Raw genomic sequence first — 19,305 nt, 5'->3', positions numbered from 1 at the left:
TTGAGTTTAACGTCTCTTTCAGCAGCGAGGCTATATGAGACGTGGACCTACTGATTAACGTGGAATCCGAACCACATGAGCTCCCGCCGGGAATAGAACCAGGGTCTCCCATGCCAAAGGCGTACGCTAACCGCTTAGCTACGAAGAAGCCCGATCTCATACTAAAGTGTTCGACTAACATATGTTTCCATGCAGTAGTCAGGCATTTAGTATGACGCTAATCATATGTCAAAACGACTCTGCATAAGGCCCTATGTGTTTAGAAGTAACGGTTGTTTTCTTTACGATTTTGTAAACTATCTTAACGCTATACTAATTTGTTTGTTTCTTTTGTCTAATACTTTCGTCAGGCATAATGTTAAATAATATTTTTGTTGTAATACATATATGATTCATTTCCACAAAATGTGCCCCTTGTTATATTTATTTTGTTACAGAAGATAAATGTGGCAACCGCGCTTGATCGCACGTGAGAGTTGTCAGAGCTCTTCTTAGCGTGGCCTTACTCTAGTTAGTTTATCTGCCTTATAATCGAAACAATATTAGAGTTTTGCTTTGTGATTATCGAAATACCATGGTCTCCTCGAATTTTTTTAAATATAGAAATGCAAGCGCTTTGTCTCTGTGAAACTCTTCCATGTACAAATTGAGTTATGGAAGCAGAGAATACCACCAACAAAGCCTTTTTTTATTCAATGCATCCCTCTGTCTGTAAAACTACATGTTTTGTCAGTTCTTCCCACTTTCATCCCCACTTGCTTTATAGAGTGTATTTCCCACATTTCTCTTTTAACCACGCTTCCTTTTTCATGTTTAACCCCTATTTTCCTTCCATTAATTACAAATATATATAATAAAAAGAAATTAAAACAACCCAAAGACAAAGGAAGACTTGTAATTTCAAAGTTAATTAATTTCAGATTCGTACCTTTTGTTGTTCATTTTTCTTTCAGTGGAAAAAGAACCAAAAAAATTAGTAACATAAAATAATCTAATTAAAACTTTTGCGTTAATTCACTTTCTGTTCATATACCTAGGAATAAAGTTCATGCGTAGAGGTATGAAAAAAATCATCCAAAAAGGCCATATATATAATATGTTCTCTATACACACGTATGTAATAAATTTTTGAAAACCTTCTTATATGAACTTATAACTTTATGTAAGTTTCTTTTTTACAAATATTTATTTTCTTTCTCTCGTACTTTTTTAAGTTCAGAAGATGATATATGTCCTATGATATATTTTTAAAACAATTTTTTTATATATAGTACGGGAAAACCATGTTCACGAAGAAATTAAATATCAACTAAAAGCAAGGAATTCGTGTTATTATTCACTGTCGTCACGAATTCTCTCGACGAATTTTAAACTTAAAATATATAAAACGATACTCATGCCTGTTGTATTGTATGGTTGCGAAACATGGTCGCTTACTCTGAGGGATGAACATAGACTGAAAGTATTTGAGAACAAGATCCTGAGACGAATATTCGGACCCAAAAGGAACGGGAATGGGGAATGGCGGAAACTTCATAACGAGGAACTACATAATTTATACGGTTTACCAAACATTGTTAAGGTCATCAAATCTAGGAAGCTTAGGTGGGCAGGTAGCCAGGATGGAAGAAAGTAGGAACTGGGAGACTAATTGGAAAACGACCATTACGAAGACCTAGGTGTCGATAGAAGGACAGTATTAAGATGGATCTCGCAGAAATAGGAATACATAGTAGAAACTGGATCCAATTGACTAAGAATAGAATGGAGAGCTTTGTGAACGCGGCATTGAACCTCCGGGTTCCATAGGCCATAGAGGTAGTTAGTTAGTTAGTTAATACGGGAAGATTTTACGTAAGGTCGTTTCACGTTTATAATAACGATTTCGAACACCAGGAAGCAACACGTGTTCACAGCACAGAGCAATCAGAGCTGGTAGCGTGGAAGTATTGTGTATTGACTTGCAAAGACGATGGACGGTGTGTGAGTGAGTGATTAGATGGCACCGAAAATCCGTCTTCTGGGAAGGGGTACAGCTGTATCCTTTCCAACAGTGGTTATAGTTATAACCAGCTAATTAAACAATGCAAGACGAAAGTCTTCCATGTGTCAAAGACGGGCATCAACGGGCAGTGTTGAATCTCCGAAAAGCATGCACCGCACCTGTTGCTGGAACCAGTCAAAGTGGACTTCGAACATACTGGAAGCCTAAGTATGACCCTTCTGTTGTGAGGAAAGTGAGCTTCCTTGTGCGGCGTGAAAATCCGGTAATAGAAAGAGCGGTTGCACAGGCAGTGCAATGGTTTCCCGCAACTGTAGATCATATCATAGGCCAATATTTACAACTCTTGCTGAAGCACAATGCTTAAGTTCAAAGCTGCGTGCTTCGGCACGTCCAGGAGAGAAAGATCAACAGCCGAAAGTTCTACGAACGCCATCTGGCTGGTGACCACTGGAAGTACTGGTGTCACTGAATGAAGCATGGGTGTATCTGTCGAGTATGACAAAAAGAGCATCTACGATTGTCCATGTGATTCCAGAGGTCGATCTGATTGGGTACGTGAATGTGCTGAAAGTTTTCCACTTGGGTTCATGATTGTTGTTGGTTACTGTTATAACTTCAAACTTCCATTTGCAGAGTGGACAAAAGGGCTAAAATCAATGCTGCCTATTACCAGACATTTTGGAGCTTCTCTACCGACATGATATTCCTTCCCTCTATGGCAGCGACACGTCTCGTGTTGTCATCCACTAGGATAAGACATCCAGTCATATGGCAAAGTCCACGCAGGCATACATGGATCGGATGGCATGTGAAACGGGTATTGATTCAATACCCTTTACATACATCCGTGTTAAATCCTCCGATGTCTCTTCCATGGATTTTTATGGATTTCCGTTGTAGAAACGGGCCTTTGGAAGCAGACATCCCCACGCAATTGAGGATCTCTAGGAAGCTTATCAGAAGAAATAGAATCGTTTGGACCAGAGTGTTCTTCAACGAAGTCTCCTGCAATAGAAACTCCGTTACATGGCTATACATGGCTATTGCTACAAGACTTTGGTATCACGATTTTTTTTAAAGATGAAGTGAGTTCAAACTTCCCTACCATGAACGCGAAACGACCTTCGGTAGTACAAGATAAAATTTTGGAGTATTGTACATTTTAGTTTGAAGTCTCACATTTGAAGTTTTGGAATGTTCTTTTCTAGCTGTGTTTGTCAAAGCATTTTAATCTCAAAAGAACCTAGACAAGAGATCGAGAACAGTAGAGCCCGAGTCAGAAGGACGCTGGTCAAATTTACCCTGTGACAGAATGGTCCGTGTCAAAACGGCACTACATCAAAAGGGCCCATGCCAGAAAGATCTTGGTCAGGTCATCTTAGTTTGAGTGTATATGCATTTTCTCTGTATGATCTCACCATACTAAATCTAAAGATAATGATGAATATTATTAAAACGTTGGGAAATGTACACATCTCCTAATTCATATTCTGAGAGCAGCTGATTGTAGTAGTTCTAGGATCGAACCAGTGATCTTTTGCACTGAAAGTGAGCACCTTGCCCTTAAACTAATGAACAAGTGAAAATAGCATTAATATCGCATGTTTACATTGTGAAAAACAATTGAAAATAATTGAGAATCGAAACCTGATAAACAAGTTATGTTTTAAGACCCTTCCACTGGAATAAAGAAAGAAAAGAACGAAAGTTGTTTGAGAATTTCGAAAACGGAGAATTCGAAGTTCCAGCTGTTTCCACCAGATGTCTCTGTTGACTTTAGAAGATTGATTAATTCTCTTCCATACTATGAGATAACTTTTATTCTCAAATAGTTTTTTCCATTATTTTCTTTATGCCCCAGATGCTTCAGACTTTTTTCCGAGTCAAATACTGTATAATTGTTAGAATTCGTAGTTGCTTCTAAGAAAACTATTTGCTTTATTTCTATTGTATTGTGGATTGAGTCACAAGTCAGTACAGCCTATTATTATGTACCATTACATCTACTTACGTTATACTCTTCATAGTTGAACACTGGTTATGCATGTTGTGTTCTTGATGACGATAAAGAATAACGCCTGCAGTATGGGAAAAATTTAAAAACGAAATGAATTTAGTTCCTTATAGGTGCGTGAACAATGGAAAATCAGCCTGTTTGTAACTATTCATGCTTATATACAACTGAGTTGGTCTCGAACATTATACACTACTACTTCAGTTACATCTTTTCGTTTTTTTTTTTTTTTTTTTTTGTATCGAGAAAGAGAGAGAATCGTCGAAAAAATGTGTATGGAATTTAATAGATTTATCTCTGTCTTTTAGCAATTCTTCTCGGGTTATTAGCCAGCTGAAGCTATTGGCATCCGATGTTTCGAATGCAGGCATCGCTTTCATCTTCAGGAATTATAACGAAGAGACCGGAGACGTGAAAATGTATATATAGTGAATATTTAGGAGCAGAGTTATGAATGGGAACTTGTGGTTGGCTGAGGGATGCTGGCTTCTGATTGGCTGAGGGATGCTGGCTCCTAATAGGCTCGTGTTGTGGCTACTAGAAATGGCTTTGTTGAATGTCCTTTTAGTTGTTGTTGTTCCTGAAAAGAGCCGACCAGATAGGACTGAGTTGAAACCCATTTCTCTATCCTTTCCCGTGAGATAGCTATGGCTTTCTTTATTGTTCTGTCCTAGTCTCAGAAATAGTCTCAAATAGAGACATTGGGTTTCAACTCAGCCCTATCTGGTCGGCCCTTTTTAGGAGCAAAATACAGGTGTTCAACGAAGCCATTTCTCGTAGCCACAACAAAAGCCAATCAGAAGCCATTAATACAATCAGCCAATTACAAGCCATTCATAGCTCTGCCCCTAAATAGTCACTATATATTACAATCCCTGAAATGAATTCGATGTCTGCATTCCTAACGTTGGGTGTTAATACCTTCGCCTGGCTGATAGCCCGACAAAGAGTTACTAAACCACGTTGCCAGGAAAAAATATTTTTTTCTTATCTGCGTATTGTTTTCGAAACTGAATTATCATTACTATATGTAGTATAGTATTTCCTCAACAGATATCGGTACTCTCATGACTATAACATGTGATAAATGCTATGACGTATGATAGTGAAGCAAAACAGTTGTTGCATACTTGGCATTTGAGAAACAGTTGTTCATTTTAAAACGGTATTTAAGTTTGAAAAGGTTGCTGTAAGTCCAATATCAGTCAAGAGTGGGTTTAAATTACAGTAGAATCTCCTACACCTGTACAATTACACGGTTTTATGATAGACGTATATTATCATTTGTGATCCGCAAAAATCTGAAAGACCTCACACAGCTAGCTACAAATTCTGCTCCTTTCGCTATGGTGTTAGAAAAGTTTTGATCATATTGAGTACCTTCAGTAATTGTACAGGTGCAGAGAACTTGTATTTTACTTTCTTGTGATACTAACTTTAAAGACTGGTCGTTGCTGACTTTTAATTCAGATCATCGAAGAGGGGGAACAAGTCGTACTCCCTTTCCCGGTATTTATTCTCTGTGATGTTATGTAAGCCCGCAAAACCACGAGGTGATTGGGGTTGCATATACACGAGGTGTTCAGAAACTGCAAGAAGATTCATACGCTTTTACATACATTTTATCCCGAGTTAAAAATCGAAAAGGGGGCTTTGTACAGAATTAGATCTAGTGAAGATATATCTGTATACAACATTTGATGGTTTTTCCTGTCTAAAAAGCTAATGACAGACAGATTATTATATTATATTATAAGCGCGCGGCCGTTCCTAGGCGTAGTAGAGAGTTCTTCCGCTAGATATGTCTAGTAGAGACCTTCTTAAATCAGTTGCTGTGTACGAGATTGATGTTAGATTGTAGTGTTGCTTTTCTCATCTGTTCTCGTTTGCCGTCTGTGAAATCGTTGTCAGAGATTTAAAGAAACAGAAACTGTTAGAAAATTTGCTTCTTGTTTCCAACGGAAGCTTACCGAATGCTTTAACAGGCTTACAAGAAGGATGCTATGAGAGCACACAAGTTTTCGAGTGGTTTGAGCAGTTTAAATATGATGAGATCAAGTTGAAGATCATACTTGTTCTGGTCGCTCTTCATCATCTCAAAGTGACAAAAACATTGAAAAAATCCGCCAAAAAGTCAACAACGATCGTTGTCTCACGATTGACGAAAAAGACGCATTGCCGCTAAGTTTGTTCCTCGCTTGCTCACACAGGATTTGGATGTTTTGGCTCTCACAAGTAGGCTATCGCTATCTGCCCTCCGTATTTGCCACTCCTAGCCCCATGAGACCTTTTCTCTATTCCCGAGAATGAAAGAATCTAAAAGGGAGGCGTTGTGATGATGTGGAGGGTGTAAAAAGAGCTTAGCAGAGGGCATTGGACGATATCAAAGGTGAAGAATTTCAGAGATGTTTCATACAGTGGGAAAGAAGACTAGAGAGTTTCATCGCATCTAATTGAGATTTCTTTGAAGGAGACTAAAAGTACTTTTTAAAAAAACTTAATAAATTATTTTTGGAACAAAAGTCTGGTTTTTTGTGTCCCATCTCGTATTAGTATGGACGTATTAAGTTTGTGATATATTATTAAGATTGACACTAACACAGAATTTAGTTTTTCTTTGTTGTTGTACGTGTACATTTTACATCAGACTGTATTAATTTTCGAAAGAATTGAGAATGAAAATAAATCTGTTAAATTTTTTCACATCAAAGTTTTAAATGTCCCATATTTACACAGTTGAAACAATCTTATCACAAAATGTCATTTTGTGTGAAAAGTTCCAACTTTGGTATATTATTTGGAAGAAATGAAGCAAGACACGATTATTGTTATCTTTGTTGTACATTTGCAGCCATGGTTTCTTCCTGTATGTTTTCTGAGGGCTTTTATTGCGAGACAGTTATCTGTTTCTCTCTCTCTCTTTCTCTCTCTTCTTTTCTAAATCATGTACATTCTGAAAAATATAATGACTGTTCCTTAAAGACTGTACTGTATACACACACACGTTCCCCTTCTCTTCTTATCATGTTGTGATGGGTAGCTGAACTTTTCTTGTTGTTCGTCCGGTGCCAAGTTAAGAGAAGTGGATGATAGTTCCCCCATTCTCCACTTGGGCTTCCCGTTCATTTATGGAGAGACTTTTGTAAGAATTTATAACTTGGCAGGCTTCCATCTTATACGTCAGACTATTCTCCACTTTCTGCCAACGGGGTTTTTACCACCCTTTGCCCCTTTCCTCTCTCCGTAGCTGTCGTATCCAGCTCAATGTTTTCTGCTAATTAACATTAATGCAATTTCTGAAATAGCTCCTCTTTTCCCCCTCTGAAGCACGGCCATACCCTTCGTAAGCCTAATAACCTTTCTCTCTCTCTTTCTCGTCTGCTAAGGTAATATTGTTCATTTTCTCAAAAGTCCCTTTTGGGAGAGAAATCAAGACTTTTCTTCACAGTTGCCAGAACAGCTATTGTGAAACTTTGTTCGTTGTATCTTCTTCAAACTCATGCTTTCTTTTAGAGATATCGGCTGAATTTTACTCTGAAACTGTAATAGGAAAGTAAATTCATCGATTTTACTGATAAATTAATTAAGTGATATTAAAAAAATATTTTTAAATAATAAAAGAAAATTGAGTGTTACTGTTCAGTATAAAGCATATCTCTAACGTCTTGAAAAAAATGAAATGAAATTTTGAGTTTTACGTCCCACGGTTATGCCGGTTAGGCTAAAGGAGACGGTGATAATGAGTAATGAATGAAATGGTGAAATGAAGAAAGTGGGAGGAAACGGGAGAACCCCGAGAAAACCCACGCACACGGTGTTCTAACGTCTTGAGCTAGGTAATATTTGTCAATAAATGTTGAGAATGACTCATGTATCACAGTCATGTAGTTTTATCTGTAATTGATCAGAATCACGTACGTTTCTAAGTTATGTTTATCTGTTATCAATGAGAATGACTTATCCAGCTTTTGACCAAAGTTTGCAGGCAGGCAGACTTTTTCTTGCTTCCTACACATGTGAAATTTTTTTGTGCAAATATTTAAGCCCCAATTTATGGACCACTGAAATTGGAGCTTGGACTTCATCATATTTTCGCAAAGAATAAGTAATAGGTAAGTAAATAAAATCACAAATTGCTTAAATACACACTAATTATTTGCTGAGCAAAACCATTATATTTTTATTAAAAATTAAATACGTGTTACAGTTTCACCAACTAACTTTTTGGTTTCATCAGACACTACTAGTTACAGGATAACTGTACAATCTTAAATACATACACCAGCTAAGACATCTTTCTTCTGATTGGCTCCTGACAGCAGCAAATATCCTTCAAGTATACTTATTTGAAAATTCCTAAATAGATGCTTTCTATTGTTGCTAATAAGACAAAATGACGATCTTAACTAAACTGATTTAAACTAACAATTAATTAACTTAAATAATTATGTTAACTTAAATAAATAAAATTAATATAAATAATAAAAATAAATGTAACACGTATTTAATTTTTAATGGAAATATAATAGTTTTGCTCAGCAAATAATTAATATGTATTTAATTATATATAGAGCAAAGCTTCTACTTGTAGAAAATACAAGTGGCTTTTTATATTAGAAATAAACATACGTTTTAAACATTAAAATGAAGTGACATTTTTTAGTTTAACGTCCTCCCACGTTTATACCCTTCGAGCTAAGGGAGACGATGATTAAAGCAAGTGAGTGATCATGGATAAATTGGTGGAATGAGAAAGTGGGAGGAAACTGGAGTACTTCGAGAGAACTCACGGACCCGATGTTGCCCACTGCAAACCTACTTGGCGGAGATACAACCCGGGACCTCACGCACCAGAAATAAGCAGTCTATCACTGAGAGACCGTGTCCCCCATTAGAGCAAGTGAATAATGAGAGGAAAATTTATGGAATGAGAAACTGGAGGAAACAGGAGTACCCCGAGAAAATTCACGGACACGATATTGTCCACTACAAACGTACTTCACCTTGGATCCAACCAGGGATCCCACGCACCAGAAGTAAGCGCTCTACCACTAAGCCACCGTGCTCTCCAGTTCTAAACATTAATTTGATTCGTATGGAAGTAAATGTTGTGGCAGTTGATTATGTATCTTGCAAATCCAGTGTCTACTTATAGTAAAGATTCGGTACTAGTTAAACACGTATAGTTAAGAAAATCGTCTTTCATTCGTTTTCTATTCTGCTCAAGACTGATTTTTATTTGCTGTTTAAACTATGTGTTATTTTTTAATTATGCTCAGCGCATTGATTTAGAACTGTGTGCATCACTTATGCTTATCTGGCAGGGTCAAGGTTTATCTTAGTGCTAAGTTTTATCTCGATCTGACGTGTTTGGTATATGACTTTGTGTATTCGTAAATATGACTCAAAATTTGACCGCCTATAACACAGAAATTGAAAGCTTATACAACATTATATTTTATACACTTATCTACGAGGTTAAGGTCAGCCAGTATGCCAAGTTTGATCCCGATCGGATGAGTTCAGTATCTTATATTTTGTTTTTGAAAAATATGACTTTAAATTTGACCGACCTTAACTCGGAAACCGAAAGCGTACACAGTATTATATTTCACACTTATAACACGTCAAAGTCTATCACTGTAGTAAATTTGAGCCTGATTGGATGAGTTAGCTACGATTTATAGCGTTCTTCATTTTTGAAGATGAAAATCAATACAGAATGATTTTTCCACATAGGGCCGGCCCTAGGCAAATTACCCCCCGTGCAATGACATCATTTGGTGATCCATTTTCTCCAGAAAGAACAAGTCTTAAAAGCATCGATTTTAAGTATGCTGCACCATCATGAACAACGAAGGAGAGGGAAGGGTCACTCGCACTCAGAAAGGCCTAAATGCTACAAATAAATCTCGTTGTGTCTGTTTTTTTTCTTTAAGTAATAATCTATTATGTTAGTGAAAGATAAAGCAAATATACCAGCAGAGGAAACATTATTTCTTTTATGGAACTCGATATCGAGCCTCAATCTCAATATATCAGTTTGCAATTCTAGCGCAACTAGATCTTTTATCTTTATTTCTTGATTTCCCTTCTATGTCTATTAAGAACTTGTTTCCACCTTCAATGATAAGGAACTTGTTTGTGACGAAGGCAAGACTACTTTTCATATCAAACCTGTGATACACTGAGAAAAGTCCGTTCTCCGGACAGCGGTATATTGTACAAATATGCGGAATCCTCTTGCTTACTATAGAAATCAGTACGGAGCATATGTTATCCGTATGCTACATAGGCACTGCCCTTGGATGTTACATCATGCCGTTGCAGGATGTCTGACATCTAACAGTTTTCCGTATATCACATGCATGTACTTATGTTACCTTCGTCAGCTGTATGTTATATACGGCCATTTGTATGTGAGACCCTGACCGCTATATTGTTTCATACATACAGAAAGTACATATAGATGGAACACTTATACGGAAAGTATTACAAAACATGCGTTTTCAGTTATACGTCTGCTGTAAGTTAAGTCCAAAAACTACAGGAATTACGCATGTAAGCTAGCTTTTTAAGTACGCCGCTCAGTGTAAGTAATTAATGAAAGAGGATTCACTACTGTTCAAGAATTGAGTTCTTGTATTTGACAACAATCAAGCAATTCATGTTGGGATTTGTTTTACGATTTTCTTTAGCACTGTCAATGTGATCTTAATCTAATGCGACCTAAACATGATTTATGAATGTAGTATTCAAATGAAAGGTAAGCTTACTGAATTTAGCTACCATCATCATAAAGTTTGTTTTCATAACAAATATTTATTTTAAATAGTACAGTTATGACAGATTTTGCATTCCCTCAAAACTTGCCGCCCCTGAAAATGAACGTGTTGGTCATATGGTAGAGCCGGCCCTGTTTCTACAATAGGAAAACCTACTAGTACATTTTTTTTCTTACTAAATGATTCTTGTGCATTACAATGAAAAGTGAAGATAATATAGAGTCTACTGTGATACTTTACCGAATAACTACTTTTATGCAAAAACTCTGTTGTACGTTGCTCTCTAACAGGGGCTTGTTTCTGGACAGGAAATTCACAGAAGAAATATCCATCATTAAACCACAAAGGCGTAATTTTGTTAGCATATCATATTACGTTCGGGTTTTGTGTGTGTGTTTTTTTTTCTGAATAAACTAACTACTTTCTCGACCCTCTTTTTTTTTTCGTAACTGCTTATATAATGCTGAAGTAATGTTTTTACACGTCTGTTGTTTTAACGTACATCCTGTGAATTTAAATTTCGTATGTGTGTTTCCTCCGTCTCGCTCCTTACTCTTTTAAATTCTTTGTGTTTTGTATTATAATGTTAGTTAGGTTTTTCCATTTTTTCTTTATCCATTTCAGTCAGGGACGGATTTTCAACGAACTTACAAAGTTCATTACTGAATTTTCTTTGTCTATGTGTGTGTGTGTTATTTGAGAATTTTTCAATTTTAAGCTCTCCATTGGATAGAGCATCAAAAACTATCTCAAAGAAGTAATGGAATTTTTCGTGTCACTCTTACCGTTCACCGAGCGAAGTAGCTCAAGTGGTAGAGCGTTGGCTTCGCTTTCGGGAGGTCGTGGGTTCGAATCCCGCTGCCGACCATCCTGACTGAGTTTTCCAGGGTTTCCCTCAGTCCTACCAGGCAAATGCCGCGATGGTACCTACTAAACAGGCCCTGGCCGATACCTTCCCAAATCCTTTCCATTGTTATTGTTGTTGTTGTTGTTAGGTATCCAGTGTAAAATGGCCTCTGAGCTGTATCTGGTGATTGTTAAATAAATAAATAAATGGATAGATATATTACCAGAATTGTTTAATGAATATATTTAGTATAAAGCTTGTAGAATTAATAAGAAAAATTAATTCTTTTCGTTCTGGCAACGCCCTTGAAGCATTCTTAATTGTTTTTTCTTCACTTTCAAAAAAGCTTACAATCAAGGGCGCCGTTCCTGGGCGGCCAGGGGGCCCGGGCCCCCAAAACTCATGTGGGCCCCCTCACTGCATTTGTGAATATACAAACGGGGGCGCGGTGGCTCAGTGGTAGAGCGTTCACCTCCGGTGCTTGGGGTCCCTGGTTCGATCCCAGCTCGTGCCGTGTGGACTTTGTGGTGGACAAACACCGTGCTCGTGGGTTTTCTCGGGATTCTCCCGTTTCCTCCCGCTTTCTTCATTCCACCATTTCATTCATTCCTCATCATCACCGTGTCCTTTAGCCTAACCGGCATAATCGTGGGACGTAAAACTAAAGATTTCATTTCCTTTCATTTTTTGTGAATATACAATATTTTGCATAATTTGAATGCAATTTGTCTTAAAATCCTCTTATACATTCCGTTTGCATCTGAATGGGCCCCCCAAATTTACAAAGAATTCGGCGCCTTTGCTTACAATTGTAGAAAAATGATAATATCGTTATGTATTATTAGGCGTAGCCTAGGCACACTCTAATAAACCTGTTTGATCCTTTATATTCTTCAATTGGTACGCATTCTAATATGCTGTTGTCTGCAATATGTTGATATAATATTCAGTGTGATATTCAATAAACTTAAAGCCCAACACAATGAACACGTTAGAATGTTATAATGAAAGGTGGGTGGGATTCACTTAACTTTGCGCACACCAAAATGAAAAGTTCTGCTTTAATTACCTTTGTGCACACTAATATGAAAAATACTGCGTTAATTATCTTTGTACACACCCACATGAAAAATTATGCTTTAATTATCTTTGTGCACAACCATATGAACAGTTCTGCTTTAATTACCTTTCTGCACACTCATATGAACAGTTCTTCTGTAATTACCTTTTTGCACACCCATATGAAGAATTCTGCTTTAATTACCGTTGTGCACACCGACATGAAAAATTCTGCTTGTTTTATCTTTGTGCACAACCATATGAACAGTTCTGCTGTAATTATCTTTGTGCACACCCATATGAAAAGTTCTGTAATTACATTTGTGCACACTCATATGAAAAGTTCTGCTTTAATTACCGTTGTGCACACCCATATGAAAAGTTGTGCTGTAATTAACTTGACATAAACAAACGAGTGGAGAAAGTTATTTTGAAGGATCGCCGAATGACGCCTCCAAAATTGGCATTTCTGTGGGATCTCTGCACACTGTCGTCATACCGGTTTGTGCAAGGATAAGATTTTGTTAGTTTGTCGTCACACGGCTTTCTACTTCCTTAGAACTGTCGCATCCACGAACGCACATTAGACATATCTATGACACCATGACCACATGTCTTACTGAACTGGCGATGAATTTGAAGCGGTGTCACACCACGCGAACGGAGAAAACGAAGAGTATTGTATCAGAAACAGTCATCACTCTCACTGATGCCGCTAGAGTTCTGTGTGCCATACAGTGTTGCCATCTCTGTCACCTATTTACAACAATTACTCGCTTATTCTACAATAAACAGCACTATTCTATCTGTTAACAGCAGGCCCGTATCCAGGCAGGGCTAGGGGCCCGGCCCCCCTAAACTTTGGCTGGCCCCCCTAAAAGTTTCACGGTAGGCTTGCAAATGAACTAAAATATGGTGATGAATTATAATATGATTGGGTCGGCCCCCCTAACTTCTACCGGCCCCCCTAACTTCTACCGGCCCCCCTAAATTTTTGGGCTGACTACGGGCCTGGTTAACAGTCCTAAAGAAGAATTGCAGGCATTATAACTTGAATGCACCTCGTAGTTTGACTATAAAATGTTTTAATCAGAGTAGTAACATGTGTTACTCCCCATCAATATATCATTAGTATCACGCAGTCCCAAGTAGGAAGAAAGCTTTTGTCCAGTTGGCGCGTGCTTGGCTTTTGACTTTCTTCGCTTGCACTTTCAACTTTGGCTTTATACAATCTGCCTTTCGTTGTACTTGCAACCTATGCTTCAGACCCTTCGCAGAGCATCATATCACTGGCCACTCATTGGCTTTTGACTTGCCGCCAGCGTAAAACGCTTACGTCAAGCTTGAATGGAACACTGAATGCAAGATTGCCCCATGTAACTTCGTTACTGGAATCCAGCTTGCGGCATACTTGTACGCTTTCCAATCAAACTGAATGCAAACTTGGCCGACTTGCAATGCAAGGTCACAGCAAGCGGTCTCTGCTACTAGCAGTGTAACTTGTAAGATTTTACTGTTGTAATACATTCGTTCATCTGTCTGTTACTCCTCACGATACCTCCTAAATTTTTCAAATCTTTTTTTTTTCAATAGACATCTAGAGCGACCATCTAGGTCGTGTTTGTCAATGGGATCAATCCGTTAACATATTCACGGACAACGGCATCGTTAACGGTAGCTACTCATATCTGTAACGTTCCTTAGCTTCTACATAACCCACACTACAGCAAAGAAATGTTGGTTGCCTACAGTAAAGGATATGGAATCACGTTTCTTGTAACAGTTTATTTTCATTATTTTCTGTTTAGCTTCCCTCTTGTTTGTCAGCACTACGTATAGTGATTTAAAATTTGTTTGTGTCCTGTAAATTATCATGACTATTGATTACCATGTTTCGCTGGATATTGCGTCGGCTCGTTACTGTATAGTACATCCTGTCCACATATTTAGTTCGAAACCTAGAGCTCCTTCGTGGCTAAGCGGTTAGCTTACGCGTCTTTGGCATGACAGACCCTGGCTCAATTCCCGGCGGGAGCTCATGTGATTCGGATTCCACGTTAATCAGTAGGTCCCATCTCACATAGCTTCGCTGCCGACAGAGACGTTAAACATAAAGTCAACTCAACACATTACTTCAAGACTGATTTCTTAACAAACCTCCCAAAGGATTTTAGCAATTGGATAACTACAATGAAGTTTTGAGTTTCTAACCAGATTTATTTTCCGTCACACAGTTAAAGAATCGGTATGATTGCTTGGGTCGCGGTGGCTCAGTGGTAGAGCGTTCACCTCTGGTGCTAGGGGTTCCGGGTTCGATCGCAGCCCCCGCTAAGTGAACTTTGTGGTGGAGAGACACCGTGTGTGTGGGTTTTCTCGAGGTTCTCCCTTTTCCTCCCACTTTCTTCACTCCACTAGTTCATTCATCTCTCATCATCACCGTCTCCTTTAGCCTCGCCGGCATAACAATGGGATGTAAAACTGAATAATTTCATTTTTTTTGCTTGGGTACCGGATTCGACTGTTATGTGTCATAACATTTGAGTGCTGACTTAACATTGTAAGGTAATTAGGGCAGTACTTAACTTAAGAAATAGCAAACTCCGATTCAGAAAGCCAGAAGTTAAAACAATATTTTAAAAATGAAAGAAAATGGAATGAAATTGTTAATTTGACTTCTCGTGTTTATACATGTACTTCTCGTGTTTACTGAATGATTATGAAGGGGTTGGTAAGATAAAAATGTGGGGGGAAACGGGAAAAAATTAAATCTTTAAGTTTTACGTCCCACAGTTATGCCGGTTAGGCTAAAAGAGATGGTGATGATTATGACAAATGAATGAGATAATGGAATGAAGAAAGTGGGAGGAAACGGGAGAACCCCAAGGAAACCCACGCACACGGTGTTTGTTCCACCATAAAGTTCACTTGGCGAGAGCTGATATCGATCCAGGGACCCCAAGCACCAGAGGTGAACGCTCTACCACTGAGCCACTGCGACCATGGGAGGAAACGGAAATCCACTGAGAAAACCCATGGATACAGTGTTGTCCACCATAAACATATGTGGTTTTGAATCGAACCAAGTAATCCTTGCTCTTGCGATGAACAATTAATGTTAGTGTCGAATGTGCTGACCACATATCAGCCCATGGACACACCAGACGCGCTGCCAGAAATTTTGGTTGGGAGGTGTCCAAGATTTGGGATGGCAATAGTACAAGTCACAACATCTATGTAGTATTAAACAAGTATTATTCTGCACCCAAAATGACGATAAGTAATTGTAAAATACTTCCACCTATATTTTCAAATATAAATGATAGAAGTACATTATTTTTATAAGAGAAAGAATACAGATGAAGTGTAAGATCATATTTTCATTCAACATCAATCATTTCTCTGTTAAGAGTCTTCATCCCGGCGAAATTAAAATACTGCTAATTTTACAGTAATTATGTGATATCTTCAAATAGATAAAAGATAATCGAAATGTGGAACAAGAGCGCCCTAGACAATATTATTTTGCATGAGAAACCGTTATCACGACTCACTTATCTGCTTTCGATTTCGAGCCATTTTGAAAATCGGCATTTATTTTCGCGTTTCTAAACAGCTGAAAACGGAGAGCCACTAGGTGACTTGTGATAACGGTACCTCACGCAAAATAATATTGTCTAGGGCGCTCTTGTTCCATATTTCAATTATATTTTATCTATTTGAAGATATCACATAATTACTGTAAAATTAGCGGTATTTTAATTTCGCCGGGATGAAGACTCTTAAGCAAGTATAGTTTTATTGAGAAAATGTTCAGATATGTTGAGTTTGGAGGTTGTTTTTTTGAGGGGAAGCGGAGTCCGGACCTGTGTGTGCGACCCTGGGCCACGTAACTCAAATGTACCAAATTTATCATCGCACTTTGTGGTCTGTGAGGTAATAGTTTTTCGATGGTTCATCTAGTGCTAATTTTATGAGGAACTAGAGAAATACCCTCAGGGGGTACTGCGGGAAATACTTTATGTTCCCCGTCTTCACCCAAGGATGTTATAAAATAGAGGATCTACCCATATGTATCTTCATCCTATTAAATCAATAAAGCCAAAAAACAGCCGAGTATCTGTACGTCTGATTGGCTACTCTCGTTTCTGCCATCGTCTGATTGGCTACTTTCCTTTCCGCCATGATTGTTGGCTCAAAATATTGCGATCCTATTGGGCGGAGTGGGCAGAATAGGGGTGGCGAAACTGTGACGTATGGCTTTAAGATTTTGTTGTAAGGGCAGATCATCTATTTTATAAGATCCTTGTCTTCACCTTTAATATAGACTTTGTCTGAATTCAAAGTCTCGCTTGTAATTACAACGCCCCGTACAACCATCTTAATAAACCATTTCCATCCATTTTATCTCTTTTAGATCAAATATCAAGAAAATGCTGACAATTGCGTTTATTTATTTTAAACAAGAATCCCAAACGACAAACATAATATTTCTAACCTTTAAGAGATTTCGAGATACGGACATCTTGCAATTCACATTTCTTCCCTTGTTTATTGAATTTCTAAAAATCCTTCCTTAGTGGTACCTTCCGTCACCAATTCTATCCTTTGTCCAAATTCCAAACTTTTAGCTCAGTGGTTCTCAACCTAATTCCTATCATGACCCCTACTTTATCGCATCCTCTTCCCAGCGCCCCTCTTATAGTTTCTGGTTTGTAATAAGCTTGTATGGGTTTTTTAATATACCTATTGCGGAGATCTCACCATATTCATCTATTTCTTTAATAGTAGATTCTATTTCTTGTATGTAGTTAGTAGGTACAGTATCTTCCCTATAAGTGACTGGATTCAAACCAAATTTGATCTGTTCATTCATATTACAAATATCGAATCCGATCCGTCATACTGTTTCAATATGGAGGCCGTTTGAAAGCTTTAGAACTTCATAACTCCATTAATTTTGGATCATACGATAAAAAAAGTTATTTTTAATCTTGATTTTTTTAAAAAAAACATGGACAGTTGTTAAAAATATTATTGAGTATTTTAACTTTCGAGAGGCCGTCACTTTGAGTTACGTCATATTGTTGTGAATTTGTTACATTGTTGTGAATTTAGTACATTGTTGTGTATGTGTTCATATCACCAAAAACTGTTAAAAGCAAGTTCTTTAAGTTTAAAATTTAGGAAACAAATAAAATTCCACACCAGAAATATACCTTCATTGTGATCAGCTTGCTGGAAAAAGACTATTCGATCCCACACATAACTTACATGTAGGATTCTGCAAAGAACACCAGATCCTAAACAAGAGCAATCCCTTTTTATTGTTGACAGAATAATTTGTCCATTGTTGATTTACCAACAAACGTAACACAGTTATTGTGGATTAGAACTTCTGTGTATAAAAATAAAAACTTGCCCATCAGAAAAAAAAACAATATAATATTTAAAAATATTTTCCGGTTTAAAAATATTTAAGAATATTAGATTCTAATTATATTTATCTCTTCCGCTTATCTTCGTGACTCCATGAAACCCTCTCGCGGACCCCCCTTGGGGTCGAGATTCCCAGGTTGAGAAACCCTGTTCTAGCTCAAGCAGTTTGGCCTTGGCGTTGAGAGTCAGTCAGTTGGGGACTTCTTTTATAAGAAATTGTCGTTCTCAAATAAAAGTTACCATAATTTTGAGGCTTGTGGCAACTCTTTTTAATCCCTGTTCTCTCGCCTTGTATATCATATGGACGCCATGTTGGCAACACATGGATTTTTATGACCACAAACCACACTCCACAGTAATGGAAGAAAAAGTGGCCTTTTATACGTAGAAGGGTATAGTTGGTTCTGCAGCGAAAACGCGGCTGGTTCAGTCTGTAAATTTTTCAGTCGTTTTTTTTTTTTTTTTTTTTTACACGTTCCCCTTTTCCCAACATATTATATATATACAGTGGCGTATTTAGGGGGGTGGCTTCCGGGCTTAAGCCCCCCCCGAAATCTTACTTAGTATAGTAAAGTAAATGAAATATCTTACAGAATTTTCACATTTCCAGGCAAAGCCCCTCCCGAAACAAAATCATAAATACGCCACTGTATATATATATATGTGTGTGTGTGTGTTATATACACTGCTATCTCGCATGCGTCATGTTGCTGTGTGTGTGTGTGTTGGGAGAGAAATGGAGATAATACTGTTCGGAAGGTTTAGTTTGTACGGGGACTCATTTTGGCATCAGCTTTTAAGATGGCGCTCAATATCACAGTGTTACTTCTTTCTTGAAAACACTAAAATGTTTATATTTCCATGTCGTAAATGCACAAGAAAGAAAGGTCTTAAACAAGGCACAATGTTCGTTCTTTACAGATAATATTATTTGATCCGTATGTTTTCCTATATACAAGGTGGTAGGCAATATACGCCTTAGATTTTGCAGAGAATTAGTTGAAATATGATTGCAATACGTAGGCTCTTTGTAATACAAATGTCTTCGTATGAGTATTTTAAGTCATTTTTAATTTTAATTAAGGTTCCACGTGAGACAGTAGGCTCAGTCAGTGTTGCCAGATCTACTGATTTTGCAGGAGATCTCCTGCTATTTCTA

Source organism: Thermobia domestica, chromosome 4 (assembly GCF_964235325.1).
Source record: "Thermobia domestica chromosome 4, izTheDome1.hap1.1, whole genome shotgun sequence".
Taxonomy (NCBI): domain Eukaryota; kingdom Metazoa; phylum Arthropoda; class Insecta; order Zygentoma; family Lepismatidae; genus Thermobia; species Thermobia domestica.
This window is presented reverse-complemented; position numbering follows the sequence as displayed.